This window comes from Camellia sinensis, chromosome 11 (genome assembly GCF_055761805.1).
Source record: "Camellia sinensis isolate YWXY chromosome 11, ASM5576180v1, whole genome shotgun sequence".
NCBI classification, from domain to species: Eukaryota; Viridiplantae; Streptophyta; class Magnoliopsida; order Ericales; family Theaceae; genus Camellia; species Camellia sinensis.
The window spans coordinates 102703245-102724619 of NC_138971.1; the positions used below are offsets into that span (position 1 = coordinate 102703245).

Consider the following 21375-nt stretch of genomic DNA (forward strand, 5'->3'; position numbering starts at 1 on the left):
GATGGAATTTAAGTTTTAATCCCAACCTTCACCCATTTTTTTGGCCAAACTATTTTAGACCTTAAAACCCTCTTTTCAAAATATGTTTTTTTTAAAAATGTTTCTACGATGTCCCGAGGCTTCCATTTCGATTAAAATATTGCACTTTTCAGTAAACCGAGTAAGGACAAAGTGGAAATAAATGGAAGGGAGGTGAAATTTTTGAAAAATATTTAAAAATATCTTCTTTATAGGTTTGGAGTTGAAGGAAATAGGAGGGGATGAAAGAAAGCTGGTTTAGGAAAAGGATGAGTATGAAATCATTAAGAAGGAAATGAGCAGTCTTCACTAAATTAGGCATTTCTGTTTGTAAACTTAGAATTTAAATGTGAGGCTACCACCATTAGAAAGTAGACTTCTGGGGCTTCAATTTAGACCCAAGAACCACCTTAGACCAAGTCCAAATAAGGGAGATATGCCCATTTGAAGTTGAGCTTAAGAGCAGATTTTGTTGATCCAGCCCGAGACAGCCTTCACTAAATTAGGCATATCTCTTTGTACACTTGGAATTTAAATGTGATGCCACCACCATTGGAAAGTAGACTTCTGGGGCTTCAATTTGGACCAAAGAACTGCGTAAAACTAAGTCCATATGGGGGAGATATGCCCATTTGAAGTTGGGCTTAAAAGCAGATTTTGTTGATTCGACCCAAAACAACAATAGCCCATTTTTCTTGGTTTTGGTTCGGTTGGGACAACCCATTTACCCATTTTTTGAGCCATTCAAGTGCATCCACTCATCCTCCATTATACCTAATCATCCTCCATAGTCAAAAAGATATTTTGTTTGCATCCATAAAGGAGTATCCCATGCAACCACCTTGAAAATTTGCCCTCCTATCACATTCTTGTCTCCCACCTTGTCTCCCACCTTATTTTTGACCTTTACTCTCCCTCATTGCCTATATAGAATGATCATATTGTAAGAGAGGGAGAGGACCACGAAATTGAAGAGAAAGGAGTGAGAAAAGAGTGAAAAAAGAGAGAAAATTTGAGTTGTTTAGCCAAAAATATTTCTATCTTCCATATACACCCCATACCTTCCATAGCTACTGAAATTCCTCATTTCCATACACCAAAATCACTCCAAAAATTCTGATATAGCCAAAGATCAATCGCCTCGATCATAAGGAAGAATGTTTAGTGATTGAAAGTGAGAAAAACTTGAGAGTTAGCCACTTTCCATACCACAAACTCCATAAACTCCATAATTTCGAATTGAGGATTTGAGAACACACTTCCTACACTTGAGGGTGATCAAGAGGAAGTTTGGAAATCAAGAAGTTCAATCTTTCTTTGGAAGGTGAATTTTTAATCTTTCATTTTCTTATATTTTATATTCATATTCTTGCTTCTTATTTCATTGTGTTTTGTTATAATCCAAGTAGTTTGTTTATCTCATATTTATTTTCTTACTTTATATTTCATAGTGTGTTGTTATAATCCTAGTGGTTTGTTTCGCTCATAATTATTTGTTTATTTATTTTTATTCGCATACTTTAATTTCATATTAGTTTTGTTATAATCTTGCATGTTTTACCTCATATTTATTTTTTATTTTTTTTTTCGTGTATTAGTCTCATATTAGTTCCGTTATAATCTTGCATGTTCTATCTTATATTTGTTTTATTGCTTTAGGCTTATATTGTGAGTTTGCACTTTATTTTATTTTATTTTTCTTTTCTTTTTTAATCTAACCGGTAGTGGTTAGTTGAGCCACCTACATATTTTTTTGTTTGTTCCTTTTCTTGGTTTTGCAACAAGACAGGTTTTGCTTGGCCTAGTTCGCCGGCCGGCCTATTTGGCCGGTCGGTTAGCTTCTTCCGAACAAGATGGCGTAATCTCCCAATATTGACCAATTTCCGCCGGCGGTTCTAAAGAACATGAAGCTTTTATTTTATTTATTTATTTTATTTTGAGTGTATTGTGAGGTTTTTATTTTGTTGTAATATTCTCCTCATCCCTCTCTAATTTGGTTTGTAATTATTCTTTAAATGTTGTAATAATTCCCCGCCCCTCTTCTTTCTATCCCGTTCTTTTACTCGCTTTTTTTATTTGTACATAAACATCATATTTATTTTTCATCATAGTTATGCTTTGCATCCATGTTTCATGCATCTTGATTCGGCTAAGTTTGCATTTGTGGATTTAATCAATTCCTATGTGATTATGTGCGCTACCTCATGTTCTTGAGATGATTCACATATCATATTTTAGAAGCCGAATCTTTAGTTGCATCTCATGAGTGAATTGCATTAGGATTTTGTATATAAGATCATGCATATTTTACTAACTTTGTTTTGCAGCTTGTTCGTGGGACGTCAAACATGTGAGTTTTTATGCTTTAGCATCCCATGTGTGCGTGTTTTTCTTACTATGTCTAGCATTCTACCATGAGGCTAGTTGCTTATGTGATATAACTCTATGAATGCCAGTGGATGGAGGTTGTGTCGCTTAATTTGGAATGATGTTGATTTTTCATGCTTGTAAACTCAATTTATTTGGGTTGTACATCGTCAAAACTCTTTCAAAATGCATGATATCAAATTACTCCAAAATGAATGGCATAGTCTATACTTGTATGCTTCACATAGTAAATTTTAGGATTTATTAACTAATCAGAACATGAACATATAAATAAAATAAAATTCATATCATGGTCAGTAAAGGCCGATCTTTGATCGGGTGGGCGGGGGTGCTCATTATTGACCTTCCCCTCTCATACCTAAGGTTCCGAGCCAAGCATCCTTGGTTATGACGAACAGTGGCCTTGGCACGAGTTATGGGTTTCCTAATTTTCCCAAAATAAATATTAGGTGGCGACTCTGAGATCTGATGACGCAGTCCATTTTTGACAAAATTGCAATAAAATGGATTTTCAATAAAAGTTGCCAAATCTGGACTCTCATCTATGTTTCACATTGCACTCGTGAGAATAGATCAAAGAGATCTCGGGGGTCCGAACTGTTTAACGCGCGCGGGTACCCCCCGGGCATGTTACACCATACCTAGTTCTGAATGCGGTTTTCTCAACATCCCCTGCCTTTGCTTTTAACTGGTTGTACCCGGATCTCAAATCAATCTTAGAAAACACTTGTGATCCCTGCAACTGGTCAAATAAGTCATCAATACGGGGTAAGGGATATTTGTTCTTTATTGTTACCTTGTTCAGTTCTCGATAATCGATACACAAGCGTAGGGTTCCATCTTTCTTTTTCACAAACAGTACTGGTGCACCCCAAGGTGAAGTGCTAGGTTGAATAAACCCCTTGTCAAGCAGGTCTTGCAACTGTTCTTTCAGTTCTCTCATTTCAACAGTAGCTATTCTGTAGGGAGTTTTAGAAATAGGCTGGGTGCCTGATACAGTTTCAATAGTGAACTCTATCGCCCTGTCTACCAATTCCCCTGGTAATTCATTTGGAAACACATCTAGAAATTCTCTAACAATAAAGATACTGTTCAATTCAACATTCACAGATTGTTCAGATAACACATAGCACAAATAACCCTGACACTCTTTCCTGGTCAGTTTGCATGCTCTCACTGCAGATATCAAATAAGGTGGAGGCACTACCCCATTACCCACAAACACAATTTCTGTATGTTCTGGTGGTTTAAACACAACCCGTTTTGTCACACAATCAATGGTGGCACAATATTTAGTTAACCAATCCATGCCCAAAATTACATCAAAATGCCTAAAGTTCAAGGGCAAGAAATCTATATATAGGATAGCATCCTCAATACGCATGTCACAAAACCGGTATATGGATTCACACAATACAGATTTCCCAGATAGAGCAGACACACATAGCAGATATGACAGTAATTCTAGAGGTCTATTCAGTCTAGATGCAAATGCACATGTCACAAAAGAGTGTGTGGACCCGGAGTCAATTAACACAAAAATATCCTGATTACATATAGAAATAGTACCTGAGACAACTACATTGGCATTCCGTGTATCGGTCGGAACAAGCGCAAAAACTTTCCCTTGTCTCACGGTATCCTCGGTGATGGCAGGTCTCATAGTATTTCCCGGCTTCGGGATTGATGTAGTTGAGCTAGCAGCTAGTTTCCCACTGTTCTGGTTGCAATCTCGGGCCATATGCCTTTGTTTCCCATATTTGAAATAGGCTCCTGACACACGGTAACAAACTCCACAGTGCTTTCTGCTACAAATATTGCACATGGGAGCTGTGTCTCGGGAAGAATTTGAAGTATTTGAAGAGCCCGTATTTTGCTTTTTCGAAAATTTCTTCTTTGAGAAGAAGCCTTGCCTTTTGTTATTTTTCCAGTCAGTTGTTGACTTAGTCTGTCTAGTTATGTTAGCCTCTGATATGATGGCCCTGTCTAGCACTCCAATATAGGTCTCCAGCTTCAAGACATTCACTCTTTCTAAAATGTCACTTTGAAGCTCACCTTTAAAATGTCTCGCCTTCTTATAGTCAGTATCAATTACATGTGATGCAAACCTGGCCAATTCAGTGAATTTGGCCTCATACTCAGCTACAGTCATGCTGTCTTGTCTAAGTTCCATAAACTCTGCTACTTTTCTATCCTGAACACATTGTGGGAAGTACTTGTTGTAGAAAATCTCCAGAAATTTCACCCAGTCAACATCTTTATGATTTTCTCGCATTAACATCCACCATCTTCTTGCCTCATCTTCTAGCATAAAAGTGGCTAGAAGTACTTTCTGTGTCTCTGAACACGGGAACACTTCAAATAGTTTCTCAATGTCGAGGACCCATGCTTCGGCTTTCAACAGATCTAGCCCTCCGTGGAACTGTGGTGGTTTCATTTTCTTGAATTCCTTGGTGAGTGCTATTATCCGATCGTCATTCTGATTATCTGGCACAGGAGATGCCGGAGGTGGAGGTGGAGGGTGTGGTTGTTGCCACTATTGTTGCCACTCCTGTTGTTGCCTCAACGGTTCTACCATTTCCTGTATCAGTCTTTCCATTCTGTCTATTCTGCCAGTAAAGGACTCCTCTATCTCATCACCTCTTGTTCTCACCATCTGATTAAACTTACATTATACTTTATACAAAAGATACAGAAGTATGCACATACTAGGAAGCACGCATATTCAAACAATTGCAATGCAAGCAATTCACAAACTTATTGCACAAAATCGTTCATATCAAAATAGTTAGGCATATTCTCGATGCTTCCAAATTCATACTTATCACATGAATGCATCCTAGATCCTTTCTAGACGCTTACTTGCTCTTTTGGACAAGTGTGTGAGTTATTAACTCGTGGTCTGATATCACTCTGTCATGACCCGAACCCGCCCCCATGGGTTAAGGACATAACCAGCCAGTAATCAAGAGATTACCTACGACCTTGAACCAAACCAAACGTATTTTAATAGAGTTAATGTGGGCCAAACTGAAGCAATTTAAAACTTTGTCCATAGAGCTGTGCTTACATGGCACATCATAACAAACCACACATATGCCTATTAATAACTCACAACAAAATACGTACTATATAAGGTTCTGTACATACAGGATCATATAAGTCTAAGTCAACCCATCACGACTATATACAACAGATGCAAAGTCTTCGCCAACATGACAGAATATAAATACATAACAAAAGAGCGAAGACGGGTCTCGTGCGTGAGACACAAGGGCTGACTCTCCCAAAACCTTTGTTGTTCCACATAGACTTCACTGGGGTTGGGTTTGGACTTTTCTTGGCTCACCTATAAACACATGAATGAGCGTGAGCGAAAGCCCAGTGAATAATATCAATTAAAGAAGCTATATAGACGATATGTAGAACAACATGCTTCAAATGGCCTTAGGCCCAATTCATATTTCTATTTAACATATATACACTATAATAACCCAACCCTCGCATATGCTTCTGATATGTTTAAGTCCCTTATTTTGTGCATTGAAATGCTTAAGGAAAAATTTTGTGATTTTATCTGTTGGTTAAGAAAAGCATCTGTTACCATTAAGACGGGTAGAACAGAAATTGGGAGCCTTAAAGGGTTGATAATTCGAAATTGATATTACATATGAGATCAGCATAATTTTTAAGTAATATTAAGTACTGCTGTGAAATTTCAATTTAGGATGATTAAACGATTGCATTTTGTCCTATTCATTTCTTATAGATATATATGATCCTCTAGACCTTTGACTTAGGATGGGAACTCAAACATTTCCTGAGAGAGGATAGTGAGAGTAGAGAGAAAATCTAGAAGGGAGCTTCTTCAAGGATCAAAGATTGCATAATTTAGAGGGAACTTGTGAGATTTGAGCTCAAAGATAAGTTTATTTATCTTTTATAATTCCTCTCTTGAATTGGAGTGTGTTTTCTTCACCATTGGGTAATCTAGAACTTGTAATTTAACCTAGGGTGTGATTTCTTGTATTGGGTTAGATTATCTCATAAGAATTTATCTTATCTTCCTCAATTACCCAACTTGAATCCATCTATATGATTGTATATATGTGTGTGCATGTGTGTGTATGGATGTATAAGGAATGAGAAGTAGTGTGGATGTGTATGGTTGTTATGATGTGTACAAACATTTTTGAACCTCACTTCATCAATTAAAGAGCTTCTCTTGAGCCTCATAGAAGCTTACCAAAGATAGGTTTTCTATGAACTTCGGACTGCCAAACAGGGACACGGCCGCTCGTGCTGAGGTCATGGCCACTCGAGTGGAAGAGAGGAAAAAATGGGATTTTGGGTGCTGCTTTCTGCCGATCGTGTGGTGAAGGGGGACCGCACGTGCGGCCCATGTCCGCTCGTGCGGAGGGAACTGCCGCACGTGCGGCCCAGGTCGGGAAAATTTACCTGTTCTGTTTACGTGCTCGTCCCTTGAATATGTTTAAAACTTGTATTTGAAGCCGTTTTGATATCTGTAAATTCATGCGAATCAAAGCGAACCCGAAAATGATTAACAAAGGAAAATGAAATAATTCATGAGTTGTGTATGTATGTAGGACATACTCCGGGAAGGACTAACGCTCCGCCACAACACTGTGAGTAATAGTGCAACAAATATACATTTAGTTACCGTTAATGCCTGTCGCTATTAATGTTTTGTCTTTCGTAAGTTACTATGTTAATCTGTATATTTGGGAATCAAGATGAATGTAAATGTTGAAGAAATTGGTGTACACCTAATGTATTTCTGGGCCAATGGCCGTTCTGTTATTTCTGGGCCAATGGCCATTCTGTATTTCTGGGCCAATGGTTGTTCTGTTATTTCTGGGCCGGTGGCCATTCTGCTATTTCTGGGCCGATGGCCATTCTGTTATATCTGGGCCTAAGGCCGTTCTGAAAATAATACAGCATCATCCATATAAACTCTGTAGTCACATACGCAATGTTACGTATCACCAATTGAGTTATGCATTGAACTATCTAAGTACTATTATTCATTGAGCGTAGCTCACTCTGTATTTTGTTTGATGCTGTAGGTACTCAACCGGGAAGTCAGTCGTAACCCCGATAACCGTCTTCCTTTTGTCCACCTCTGAATGACCAGGCACTAGACGAAGCCTCTTATGTTTTGTGAAGTTCTGTTGTCATATTGGCTCGTATTTTGATTTCTTATCTAAGGATGATTGTATATAACTTTCTCATCTCGAGTGTTTTTGTTACGCCCAATCTTAGGACTAGGTCTGATATTTATATGTAGATAACCGATGCTCGGATGTATGTTTTGGTATGGTATTATCTGTTGTAATGTCTGTGATACTAGCATTGTAGTAATGGCTCAATGGAGTTTGCTTTCTGTTATGTTTTTTTTTATATATGCTTCCGTTCAGGCCCCGTATTTTATATATGTCAGGTTAAATGTCCGTTTCGGATTAGGTCATGCCCAAACTTTTAGGGGCGGGTTGGGGCTGTGACATACACAATTTAGGTCAAGTGACTGCGGTTCCAAACAAACTGGCCTTTGGCCCCTTCAAACTTTCATTTGTGTCAAAACGGCCTTTGGCCCATTCATTCATTCATGTCGAAACGGGCATTGGCCCATTCATTCATGTCAAAATGGCCTCCGGCCCATTTATTCATGTTAAAACGACCTCCAGTCCATTTATTCATGTTAAAACGGCCTCTAGCCCATTCACTCATGTCAAAACGGCCTCTGGCCCATCCATTCATGCCAAAACGGCCCCTGGCACATTCATTCATGCCAAAACGGCCTTTGGCCCATTCATTCATGTCAAAACGGCCTTTGGCCCATCTATTCATGTCAAAACGGCCTCTGGCCCATTCATTCTATTATTCAGATCAGACTGGCCTCTGGCCCACTCATTTGGTATAGCAAACATTGTCCACCAATCGAATCAACGAACTTATAAAACTTACATAAAAGTAAGTAATTTGGACAACATATTTCAGATATCTTTGTTAAGATATTACTCACAGTGATCGGTTGGTGGGTTTGCCCTGGAGCTCGACCCTACTCATTCCATGAACACAAAAGGGTCACAAACAATTCAATCCGTTCTAAATTCACATTTTCCTCTTTAGGCTTCATTCTTATCTCTTTAACTCAATTACAATGCTCAATGCATGCCTAAGAGTACTTGGAAGTGAAAGAGAACAGAAAATGAAACACAGAATGTCTTTTCAAAATTTCAAAAAACAAGGTCCCCGCTCGAGCGGACCCTTGAGGCTTGCAAAAGTACTGGATATGTCAAATTTACGCTCGATCGCGAACTCTGGCGCTCGAGCGGAAGGCCTCTCTACACGGCTCCCCGCTCAAGCGTGAACTTTCCCACTCGAGTGGACACCATGTCTGCAGAAAATACTGGGAACACGAATTTCACGCTCAAGCGGCGGTTTCCCCGCTCGAGCGGGAATCAAAATTCTGAAAAATCCAGAACATGTTCTTGAGCTTCAATTTGATGTTCAAAGGTTCCAAATGCATGATTTTGGCTCAAACTTCACATATACATATTCTAACATGGAATAAACACCAAATTACAACACAATGAAACTCAATTTCACAATTTAATCACATGCATGTCTCAAATTAACTCAAACTCATCACCAACACACTAGATTCAAACATGCAAGACTCAAACTCCCATGATTTGCACTTGCATGTGAAATATACACAATATCCTCAACTTAATTGGTGAAGAGATGATCAAATACATGGTAATTAATCAAAACTCAACATGGATTACTTACTTTATGCCCAAACAAGGAAATTCATAGTAATTTCCTACATGCATGCATCTATTGACTACAAATTCAACAAATACAACTCAATTTCCTTATAATCAAACTAATTCATGTTCTTGACCATTAATCAAACTTAAATCCACAATTTACAACATTAAGCTCATGAATTCAAAATCAATTGCTTATCTAGAAGCCCAATCTTCCCAAGCTATGGTTAATTCTTGAGTTTAACTTCAAGACTTCCAAGCTTCAAGACCAAAACATAGATTTTCTCCCCTCTCTCTCCCTAATTTCAGGTCTCTCCCCCTCTAGAGAGCTAAATTAGCCAAAAGATGAAACAAAGAGAGGAATTGAGTGTGTATTGTCCCTTTTATACAAGTCCCACTAAATCAATTTAATAATAATAAATAATTGGGCACTAATTCACTAATTAAATCAATTTAATCTGATCTGAATCAATTTCGAATTAAATTTCACCGTAGGCTCTAAAAATTATGCTAATCACAATAGCATAATCAATTTCGGTTTCAGTGGCCGATAGGGCCTTCAATTTAATTTCCAAAGCAGATAATCAAACAGATATTCCTACGGTGAACAGATAGAAATTCAAAACCACATATTTTCATATAATGGCACACAAAATCATATGAAACACATAACCACATTCATGTTAAGGACCAATTAACATATTACGGAATAGGGATATCACATGTTTCCACAGGCTCTAGCTTATAGGCCCTTGGCACAACCACAGGGGGAACTCCCTCCCTTTGACATCAACGATGATCTAGCCATGATAAAAATTGCTAGGCTAGAGAAAGTGCTAAAAAAATCCCAAGGCTTCAATTCAATTCCAGACATTGAAGATGGGTACACTGAGGCTTCAGTCAGACTACCAAAGAAGTTTAAAATGCGCCACATCGACAGATTCGATGGAAGTGGGGATCCAATTGTACATGTTCGCCTGTTTTCAGATGTTCTGATGCCAATGGGCCTTTCATGTGCTCAAAAACTGTTCTTGTTTGGGAGAACTCTGTCTGATGTAGCGGCCATCTAGTATGCAAAGCTGAGGATTCTATGAAGCAGAATTGGGAAGAATTGTCTGAGGGGTTCTTTAACCAGTATTCATATAACACTCAGATCGAGGTAACCATCAGTAAGTTGGAGGCAACTACCCAGAATCCCAAAGAACCTTTTTTTGACTTTGTCGCCAGATGGAGAGCAAAGGTAGTCCGGATGACAAACAGACCCTCTGAAAGGGGGCAAGTCAGGCTAGTGGTCCGCAATCTCGAGCCTGATATGCTATAAAAGATGATAGTGACTCCATTATCTACATTTGCTTCACTACACAAGTTGGGTGTCCAAATTGAAAGTGCATTCAATAAGGGGATTATCCATTGAACTAGTGAACCCGCAAAAAGGCCATTCACTCGGAGTACAAATGTTGGTACCAACACTATTCCACGGCCTGCAAATGTTAGTACCTTGGCTACATCGTTGGCCAAGATGGCCGATCCCTTTGCTGCTGCTATAAACTCACAAACCACACAAAATGGTCAACCTTAGTTCCAATAAACTTTTACCCCTCTCCATATGAGTCTGACTTGCGCCCTCAAGATGTTGTTGGAAAGGGGACATCTCAAGCCTCTTGATCCACGACCTCTCCCAAACCCACTGCCATCTAGACAAGACCCACCTAAATATTGTTCTTTTTACCAACAACATGGCCATCCTACGGACTCATGCATTCTTCTACGTCATGAGATCTGGAATCTCATTGACAACAAAGTCATCGCCCCTCCTAAACCAAATGTGACAACCAACCTACTTCCCGCACACAACCAAGTTCCCCCTTCCAAGAAATATTAACCATATCTAAACATTACCACCTACCTTCAACCCTAGTACCTATATTACCTCATCCCACCTACCAAAACCGGCGGTGGTTATTCAAGAAGACACGGACGTGTGCATGATAGACTTAACCCCATAAGTCCAACCCAAGCATGTGGTAGCAGGAACAGAGAATGAAGAGAATACACCAAAGACTGGGCTGTTTGATACCTAGGCCATAGAAAAAGGGGCATCACTTATAAAAGAGTATGATCCCAGCTTTTACATTGTGGCCATTGATCAGCCAAAACCAGTGGTCATATTGCCAAATGTTCTCAGCGTCAATGCTATCAGGGAAGGCCAATTAGGGCAACACCAGGACTATTGGCCTGAACAAAGCCTAAATGACTTGGCCGAGCGGGAGGAAAACCTAGCCCAGATGAAAGAAGACCTTGCCAATCTCTACTTCTTTGACGAAGAGGATACAAGCAGTGTCCAGATAGGTGTAAACACCCCATTTTTGATCGACCTTAAGACTCAGACATCATCGATTGAGCGCTCGGTGATGGTCCATGTTGTGCTCATTTAGAGGTTTCGGCTGAGAGCCTTACCTCCGGGCCTCTGAACTCTTTTGTGCTTCGGCTCGGTTTGTGAACCGAACTTTGTTTTTCTTCCCTGGAGGGAGGGAGAGGTCTTGTAGACCATCTTTTTGTGGTTGTAGGCCACTTTTCCCGTTTAGAGACTAGTTTTCAGTTTTTGGAGCCTTCGGTCGCGCGCCTTGTCTCCGGACCGCTTAACGTTCTCCGTTTGGCGTGGTTTTTGAACCACACCTTGTTGCCTCTACCTAGAGGAACACTGTGGTCTGGGAGACAACTTTTGTGGTTGTATACTACTTTTGGTGCTTGTCAGCTAGTTTTTGGGGCTTTCGGCTGCGTGCTTTGCCTCCCGATCTCTCGTCTTGCATCGGTTTTGGTTTGTTTTTGGTACGAACCTTGTTTTCCTTGTTTGGAAGGTGGTACAAGGGTCGAAGAGCAGTATTTCTCTTGGCTGACCACTTCTTCCTCTGCCACTCAATTTTCTGGTCGGACAACTGGCTTTCTTGGTCTTTGGGGCATCTTTTCTGGTCGACCACTACACCACTGCATTGTTTTCATACCCTGGACTCTCTCCCACCATGGCCGATCAGTTTTTTCTCTTAGAGACCACTTGATGTGGTCGGCTGACCACTTTAAGTAGCAGGCCGACCACTTAAAGTGGTCGGCTGCTTTTTGACACCTTTTTTGAGTTATTTTCCTCCAGCTGGCACAACTGGAGGATATTAGGGCCATCCTCCATACACGTGTATGGAGGGATTGCCTTGGTGCTTAGCTTCTCCTAGAAGCTTTGCCTTTCCTCTTCTATAAGAGGGAGGCTCCTCCTCCCTCCTCTAGGTTCAAAAAATTGCCCTTAGAGAGATATATATATAGTTTTGTATCTATCTCGCTTGGTTCTTCATTTTTGAGCTTCAAAAGTGTAGATTTGTCTTAGCTTAACACAAAAACACACACTCAAACACCTTCCTTTGGTTGTTGAGGAGCTAAGGGATTGTTTTTGGTGTTCTTGGACTGGTTTAAGCTTAAAGAGGCTGCTAGAGTAGCAGCTATAAAGGAGGTCTTCAAGGGTGAGTCTTTAGCCCTTAAATCCTCCATTCTTGCTTAAGCTTTTAGCCCTTCTTGCATTTGTTTTTAAGCTTAACTCTTAACTAGAAAAAGTTCTATTTTTAAGTGCTTAAAATAGTTGTTTTAGGTCATTTTTTCATTTGGGGTGATTTACCCCCTCTTAGGGCTTGTTAGGCCTTATTTTGAGCCATCCCTTTAGGCTCTTGGTGAAGCCTTTGCATGACCTTTCTACCACTGAAATCCAGAGGATTTTTAGGGTTGGAAAGGTGGTTTTGGTGTCCTGAATAGGAGAGGGTCATTCACTCTCCTTGTATTGTGTATACTAGCTTCATATGCCTCATGTTTGAACACCTTTGTTAAGCTTGTGTTGGCTTGTTCTTAGCATTTATTTGTGGTTATTTTACTGAGGCATACCACTTTTTTTTCTTAGTTTGGTCACTTCATGCATGGTTAATACACTTGTAGTGTAAATCTCTTAAACTAGCTTTGTATGCTTCATGAAATAGCATGTCATTCTAGCTTGTTTTCTTTCCATTTTAGCATGTTTTTGGTGATGTTTTACCATGTCATATCTCTGTTGTGGTTTGGTTTGGTTGGCCCTTGCATGCTCCATACACTTGTAGTGTAATTCCATGAAATAGCCTAACATGCAACATGTTGTAACATGTCATTTTAGCATGCTTTTGGCTTAGCTCTGAGAAGACTTTGTTCATGTTTTATCATGTTTAAGGTCTGATTTTAGTTGTTTTGGTCATGCATAACTTGCTTTGTATAGCTATGGTTCAACCTAGCTTGTTAGCTTTGTGTGTTGAGTCCTCTAGCATGCATTACTTGGATTATTTGAATGATTTGACATCACTTGTTATGTGATTTCAGTCCATGTTTCATGGTCACACACTTGCATTTATCACCTATTCCATGCTTTGGATAGTTTGTGTTTTATGCCTTAACATGAACCATTGTGTATGCCTTCATGCCATAGCTTGCGAGCTCTCATTTCAGTGCTTTTTTGGGGGGTTATTATGCCATGATATAACTCTAATTTTTATTGGTTATGTCATCCCATGCTTGGTCTTAGTAGGTGTAGTGTAATCCACCCTATTTGCCTTGCATATTCCATGTCTTATGCCCTTTATGCTAGCACATTTTGGCTTCCTTCCATGCATGCTTTAGACTCATTTTAACATGTTCTAGGACTATTTTGGGTTGCCTTGGTCACATGCTTCATGTTTTGTATACTTATAGTACAAGTGCCCTTGCTTGCCTCAAGCTTTGAGCACCATTGCATGCTTCACTTGTGTTGTGTACATGATTTGGCATCACTTAACATGACATTTTAGAGCATTTAGCATTGCCATGTTCCTACCTCAATCATGCTTTAAGTGCCTTTGAGTGTTATGCATTGTTGCCTAGCTTATGCCTTAGCTTGTATGCTTGCATGCCTAGGTATTTGAACCATCATCTCAGCATGTTTAGGTCCTTGTTTTGACCTAATTAAGTTCTGTCCATGGTTGGTTCATGCAATTATGCCATGTATTGCATGCCTTATGTGTAGTCCTCTTTGCTTGTCTTAAGCTTTAAGGACCATTGCATGCCATGCTTGTGTTGATTAAGTGATTTGGCATCATTTCTTGTCTAATTTCAATACACTTAGTGTTGCTACACTTCCATGCTTTTCACTCTTTAAGTGTTCTTGAGAGTTGCACCTTAGTGCCTTAGTTGGTGAGCCAATTGGCATGCATGCTTGTATGTGTTTTTGGTGCCTTCATTTTAGCATTATGGCCACTGTTTTGGCATGATTGAGGTCTGTCCATTTCAGTTTAAGTCCATTGAGTATGTGGTTTGCATGTTGTAGCAGGTTTGGTGCATTACACATTGTTTCCCTTGTTGCATTGCATTGTGCATGCATGCATTACATTGTGTTAAGAACCCCCATGATTGCCTTGCATTGAGTATGCCATCTAGTTCTTAGCATTTTGCATTGTGTATGCCATGTTATGCCTTGCATTGTGTATGATAGGCTGCTAGTTGCATTGAGTATGCCATGCAGTTGCATGTTCGCATGCTAAGGTTGCATTACATAGCATTGTACATGACATGTTCCTTGCTTGCATTGTGTTTGGAATAGGTGTTAGTCCAAACATGGGAAACGAGGGACATTTCATACTTAAAGTGATGAATCATGCCTTAATTCCCGGTCGCTGATGCTCTTGATCATACATGATAGAGTTCTAGGCTTTATGTGTTTACTTGTGCATTCATTTCATATTGAATTGTGCAACATCGCCTCTCGGCCATCATGCATTGAAATGCGCGATTGGTGGCCCGAGGGTCGAGAACTACACTCCCTTGAGTTCATGACATGATAGGGAGGGTGGTTGTGCACACATATCTTGCAAATACATTGCCATGCCCTTTCTTGCTCTTTGTTACAGCAAATTGCAGTTCAGCAGCAAATTGCAGTTTAGCCAGAAAAACTAGCTGGCCGACCACTTTCTGGTTTTTCAACAACCAAAAGTGTTCGGCAAGTGTCTAGAGAGACCAAAAATGGTCGGCCACCCTCCCACAAGACTCCCAAGGTGAAGTTTCAGTCTTCTGGAGCTTGGTGCAAGTTTCTGAGAACAAATGAAAACAGAGGCAAATCGGGGCATCGCATTGGATTTCCAAACGAGGCGACCGGGCATGCATGCATTCCTCTCCCTCTGAAGCTCTTGCTTTTACTGCTTTCCTTAGCTTCCATGCTTAGATAGCTAGCTTATGCTTTGGTTTGTACTTTAATTAGTTAATGCGTTAGCTATTCAATTCGTTCTGTAATAATTAGTTAACTAGGATTAGTTAATTAATTTGTTGTGTAATAATTAGTATAATTAGTTTAGATTAGCTAGTTAGCTTTTTATTTGGTCCCTCTTTCAAGAGGGCGCATTGTTGTAATAAGCGTGCGTGTGTGTGATGCATGTCTTCCAACCTCCATTTCTTTCTCTCTTTTACTTAACCACTTACGATGATTAGTTTTAGGGCATATTTTATTTAGCATACCTTATGCTCGCATGTTTGCATCCATTCATCTGTATTGCATGCACCGGGCTCGACGCATCATACTAACTGCATTGTATTTCAATTCCAATTTGAATACATGTATCAAGTTGCATCTCACATGACACTCTTAGGATAGCCAAGCCTATCTTAATTGCATTCTCGCATGTGTTGCATTAGCCATCTTAACATGAACTAGGATCATGCATGATTTCTAACTAGTTCTTTGTTTTGGCTCGGAGTACACTGTGAGTGTTTACGCTTTAGCATGCTGCATGTGTGTTAATGTTGCCATGATAGCATGTTTGCCATGAGGCTAATTGCTTATGTGATTAACTGCCTCAATGCTTGTGGGTGAAGGTTGGATTACTTGAATTGGAACAATTCATTGAAATCCACATTTTAGCCTACTTACGAGTAGCAAACTTCAAACCATTTTCCAAACAAACAGATATGCGATGCTTTGTTCCAAATTAGGCGATCTAGTCTATACTTGTTTGTTGTGTGCATCACGTAGTAAGACTAGCTAATTAATCGAAATAAGAGCACATGTGTTTTCAAAAACAAGATATCATGCTTAGTACAAGCCGATCTTCGATCGGGTGATCGGGGGTGCTCATTAAATGGCCTTCCCCAATCGTACCCAAGTTCCCGAGCCGAGCCAACTTTGGTGATGACGGACACGTGGCCATAGGCACGAGTCAGGGTTTCCTAAATTCCCCCAAAATAAAATATTTAGGTGGCGACTCTGTATCTGGCAAAGCAGTCCATGTTTGGCACTTCTTTATTAAAAATCAATTTTCCAAAACGATTTGCCGGATTTGGACTCTTTGGTGATTTACCGGTCTCACATCGCACATTGTGAGATTAGATTCAGAACCGTGACATTTGAGTCCGAACTATGGTAAGCCCAAATGAACGAAATGGGATTCTCCTGGGACGTTCGGGGTGCGTCCATAATAGGCTGGTGGGATTCAAGTCATCCAGAAACAAACAACGGTTGGCTCAATACCGAAGAGTTGGATGAAGCAGAACAGACAAGCGGAATAAAAAAGGAAAAGGTCGAGGCTACATCCTTGATTAGCACAGAACAAGTGCTGGAACAATTCTAGCAGGAAAGATTCGAAGGAATCCAAAGGAAGATGGCCTCAGAGCGAGGAAATGACAACAAAACAATGCCATTCTGGAATGTAAAAACCAAAACCATAGTGAAAAAGAAATGACATGTTATTGATGAGAGGCATGATGTGAACATGCTCCAGGTAAAGCCTCATAAACACTTGGCCATGACTGCAGGGGAGTGGTGGAAAGATAATGATTTGAGTTACGCATACACAGACAAATGGTGGAAATCCGATACCCCCAACGATACGTGGTATACGGACGAGATCAATCACATGACCCGAAGCGGTCGGTACTTCGAACTTGCGGCTTTAGATCAACCAGAATCCTTCAACAAAGAGGTTGTGAACACAAAAGAGAAGGATTGTGAAGAGAACATGGTCTTGAAGCAACTCAAGAAGATTCAGGCAGATGTATCAATCTGGGGACTGATAATGGCCTCCCGGGAGCATCGGCAAGCACTGCTAGAGGCAATGAATCGAATCAAGCTGCCTATTGACACTACCACTGATCAACTAGTGTTGTTAGTCACATCCGGAGATGTTACGCCAGTGATATCTTTCACATATAAAGAGCTGCCACTTGAGGGTGCCAACCACAACCGACCCTTGTACGTGACTCTGGAGAGCTGAAAAAAGTGGATTCCGGTGGTGTTAGTGGATACTGGATCAGCAATTAATGTGTGCCCGGTACGGACTGCTTATGCCATAGGTTTGAGGCCTGTTGACTTCACGCCCACAACCCAATCCATTCGAGCTTATGACAACACGAGTTGGGATGTTATGGGAACGGTCAAAAGCCATATCTTGATCGGCCCCTTCGAACATGAGGTCGAATTCCATATAATGGATGTATCGGCAACTTTCAATCTACTGCTGGGAAGGCCTTGGTTACATCAGATAAAGGTTATGTCATCAACAGTTCCTCAGTTAGTGAAATACCCCTTTAAAGGTGGAATTGCTACTGTGTACGGTAATTCTGCAATCCATCCTCCCCCGGGGACTACCACACCAGTGTTGGAAATCATGCATGGGGAAGAGGATGTATTCCTTTCTGGCTTCTTGCTGACAAAGGCTTGGGTGGTTCAAACCGTCATGGCAGAAGGTGACGGAACTTATGTGAGTGCTCAGTCCATCTATATAATGAACAAGCAGGGACACATGCCTCGATTAGGACTAGGCAGGAGTGGCAGGCAAGGAGGTCCTGCCGCCAAGGAGATGATTCACAATCCCTATGCTTTTGGACTGGGATACAAACCTACTGTAGAAGATTGGCAAAGGAAGGGAGCTGAGTTGAGAGGAAGAGTTAAAGCAAAAAAGGCTAGGAAACCAAGATGAGTTCGTCCACAAGGCAATACGGGAAACCTTGAACGGACGCTTTGTCCGCCAAGGGAAAGATTTCCCTTTTTGTCGATTTCCAGAGCCTTGGTTTGACCAGGAGACAAAGACAATGTGTCCCGAGTTCGAGATCTTCTTTGGGCACTAGTTACCAGAAGAGGAAGATGAACAGAAGCACCTGAACATTACTATGGATTAAGGCATGACTGCAAATATGGATGTTGAAGAAGAAGAATTGTTGGGAAAAACACTGACTGACCTACTAACGAGTTCTATTGTTGGAACTGAGTCTGACAACTTGGGGGATAGTTTTACTATCTTAATGATTGGGGATGAACCAATTGCGGATTTCTCTAATCTTATTGTGGATGCATCTGAGGCTTCGCACCTAGTCTGGAAATTTGAAAAGGGGATCATCCTTAGCAGTTCTGAATCGGATGACGAGTCTGAATCTGATTCCACTGAGTCTGAGTCTGAGTCAAATTCAAGTTCTTCTAAGTTTGGTACTTCCGAGGGTGGTAACCCGGGTACCAAAGTCCTGTCAAAGTTGTCTTTTAATTTTTCTTTTGAGTCAACTGTAACCAAGGACCCAGATTGCACTAATGGGAATGTTGTAGACTTTACTTACTTCTCTGTGCCTTTAGTTTGTTGTACTAATCTTGATTTTCAAAATTTTGACTTAAACGAAGAGGGAGAAGTTCCTCGGGCTTTGAAAAATTTTGGTTGACGAAGAGGAGGAAAGACATGTTAAACCCTGCACAGATGAAATTATTGCAATTAACGCGGGTACTAAGAAGGATCCCCATTTGGTCTAGATCAGATCAACGTTGTCTTCAAAGGAACGTGAGTGTTTAATCGCTTTATTAAAAAAAATTCAAAGATGTTTTTGCGTGGTCCTACGAAGACATGCTTGGGATCGATCCTGAGATTGTACAACACCGGATCCCCCTTAACCCTGAAGCCCGACCCGTCAAACAGAAACTGTGTAGAGTTCGCCCAGATTGGGCATTGAAGATTAAAGAGGAGGTCACCAAACAGATTGATGCAGGTTTCTTAATGGTATTTGAGTACCCGACTTGGTTGGCTTATATTGTTCCGGTTCCAAAGAAGGATGACAGAATCAGAGTCTGCGTCGACTTCCGGGATCTAAATAGAGCTAGCCCGAAAGATGACTTTCCATTACCCCATATCGATGAACTAGTAGACCTTACAGCTGGCCATGATTTGCTTTCATTCATGGATGGGTTTTCTGGGTATAATTAGATTTTGATGGCACCAGAGGATAGAGAGAACTATTTTCACCACGCCATGGGGTACCTACTGCTATAGAGTTATGCCTTTTGGATTGAAAAACGTCGGGGCTACATATTAGAGAGCTGCGGCCACCATCTTGCACGACATGATCCATAAGGAGGTTGAGGTGTTTGTTGACGATATGATTGTCAACTCTGAAGACTGACAAGGCCATTACACCACATTGGAATTTTTTTTTGAGCAGATCAAGGAGTACAGATTGAGGTTGAACCTACATAAATGCACCTTCAGCGTGACTGCAGGAAAATTGTTGGGATTTCTGATTACATAAAGGGGAATTGAAGTAGATCCCTCCAAAATCAAGGCCATCATAGAAATGCCACCACCGATGACTGAAAAGGAGGTGCGTGGCTTTCTGAGCAAGGTGCAATTCATAAGACGGTTCATCTCAAAATTAACCTTGATTTGTGAACCACTGCTCGGTCTGTTGAATAAAGGAAGAAGTTCCAATGGGATGATCAATGTCCGTTCGCCTTTGAACAGGTGAAGCAGTACCTTCAGAATTCACTTGTATTGTCGCCGCCAGAACCATGGAAACCACTGATCTTGTATTTGTCAGTGACAGACTCGACCATGGGGTGCATACTAGCGCAAGAATCAGAAGCTAAGGTGGAGAAGGCCATCTACTATCTAAGCAAGAAGATGCTGGAGTATGAAACTCGCTACACTCCCCTTGAGAAAGCTTCTTTAGCTTTAGTTTGGGCAACGACGAAGTTAAGACACTACTTGTTAGTGCATTCCGTAATTTTGGTTTCAAGATTAGATCCCATCAAATATCTCTTTCAGAAACCAACACTTATGGGGTAAGCTAGCTCGTTGGTTGCTTTTTCTCTCCGAATTTGACCTCAAGTATGTCACGCCCACATCCTTCAAAGGGAGGGCCGTTGCAGAATTCCTGGTAGAACACCTGATTGAAGGAGATGATGAAGCAGTGGAGTATTTATTCCTAGATGAAAACATCCTACAAATAGAAGAGGAAACATGGATGATTGTAGACGCGCTCCCGGGAACTCCCCGACATCCGCGTGCGCGACGAGGCGCCATATCTCGTTTTGTTCCGAGCTATTACAGTTCGGACTCAAGTGTCACGGTTCTGAATCTAGTCTTACAATGTGCGATGTAAGATCGATAAATCACCAAAGAGTCTAAATCCGGCAAATCGTTTTGGAAAACTGATTTTTAGAAAGAAGTGCCAAACATGGACTACTTTACCAGATACAGAGTTGCCACCTAAATATTTTGTTTTGGGGGAATTTAAGAAACCCTGACTCATGCCTAAGGCCACGTGTCCGTCATCACCAAAGTTTCCTCGGCTCGGGAACTTGGGTACAATTGGGGAAGGTCATGTAATGAGCACCCCCGCTCGCCCGATCAAAGATCGGCCTGTACTAAGCATGATACCTCGTTTTTGAAAACACATGTGCTCTTATTCCGGTTAATTAGCTAGAATTACTGTGTGATGCGCACAACATAAAAGTATAGACTAGATCGCCTAATTTGGAACAAAACATTGCATATCCATTTGTTTGGAAATGGTTTGAAGTTTGCTACTCGCAAGTAGGCTAAATTCAGGATTTTAATGAATTCTTCCAACTCAAGTAATCCAACCTTCACCCACAGGCATTTAGGCAGTTATAGCAAGCAGTTAGCCTCGTGGCAAATATGCTTTCATGGCAGTCAATAACACACATGTAGTATGCTAAAACGTAAACACTCACAGTGTACTCCGAGCCAAAACAAAGAACTAGTTAGAAATCATGCATGATCCTAGCTCGTGTTAAAAATAGCTAATGCAACACATGCAAAAATGCAGCTAAAATAGGCTCGACTATTCTAGGATGTCATGTGAAATGCAACTTGAT

At 40.7% G+C, this 21375-nt stretch overlaps 1 long non-coding RNA gene across 1 annotated transcript; it reads left to right on the top strand.

Moving 5' to 3' along the window:
- The first annotated feature begins 254 nt into the window (after positions 1-254).
- On the top strand, positions 255-7815 carry LOC145802054 (uncharacterized). Its single transcript, XR_014344278.1, has 2 exons — positions 255-1342; positions 7494-7815. It is a non-coding gene; the product is annotated as an uncharacterized LOC145802054 (long non-coding RNA).
- The last annotated feature ends 13560 nt before the right edge of the window (positions 7816-21375 follow it).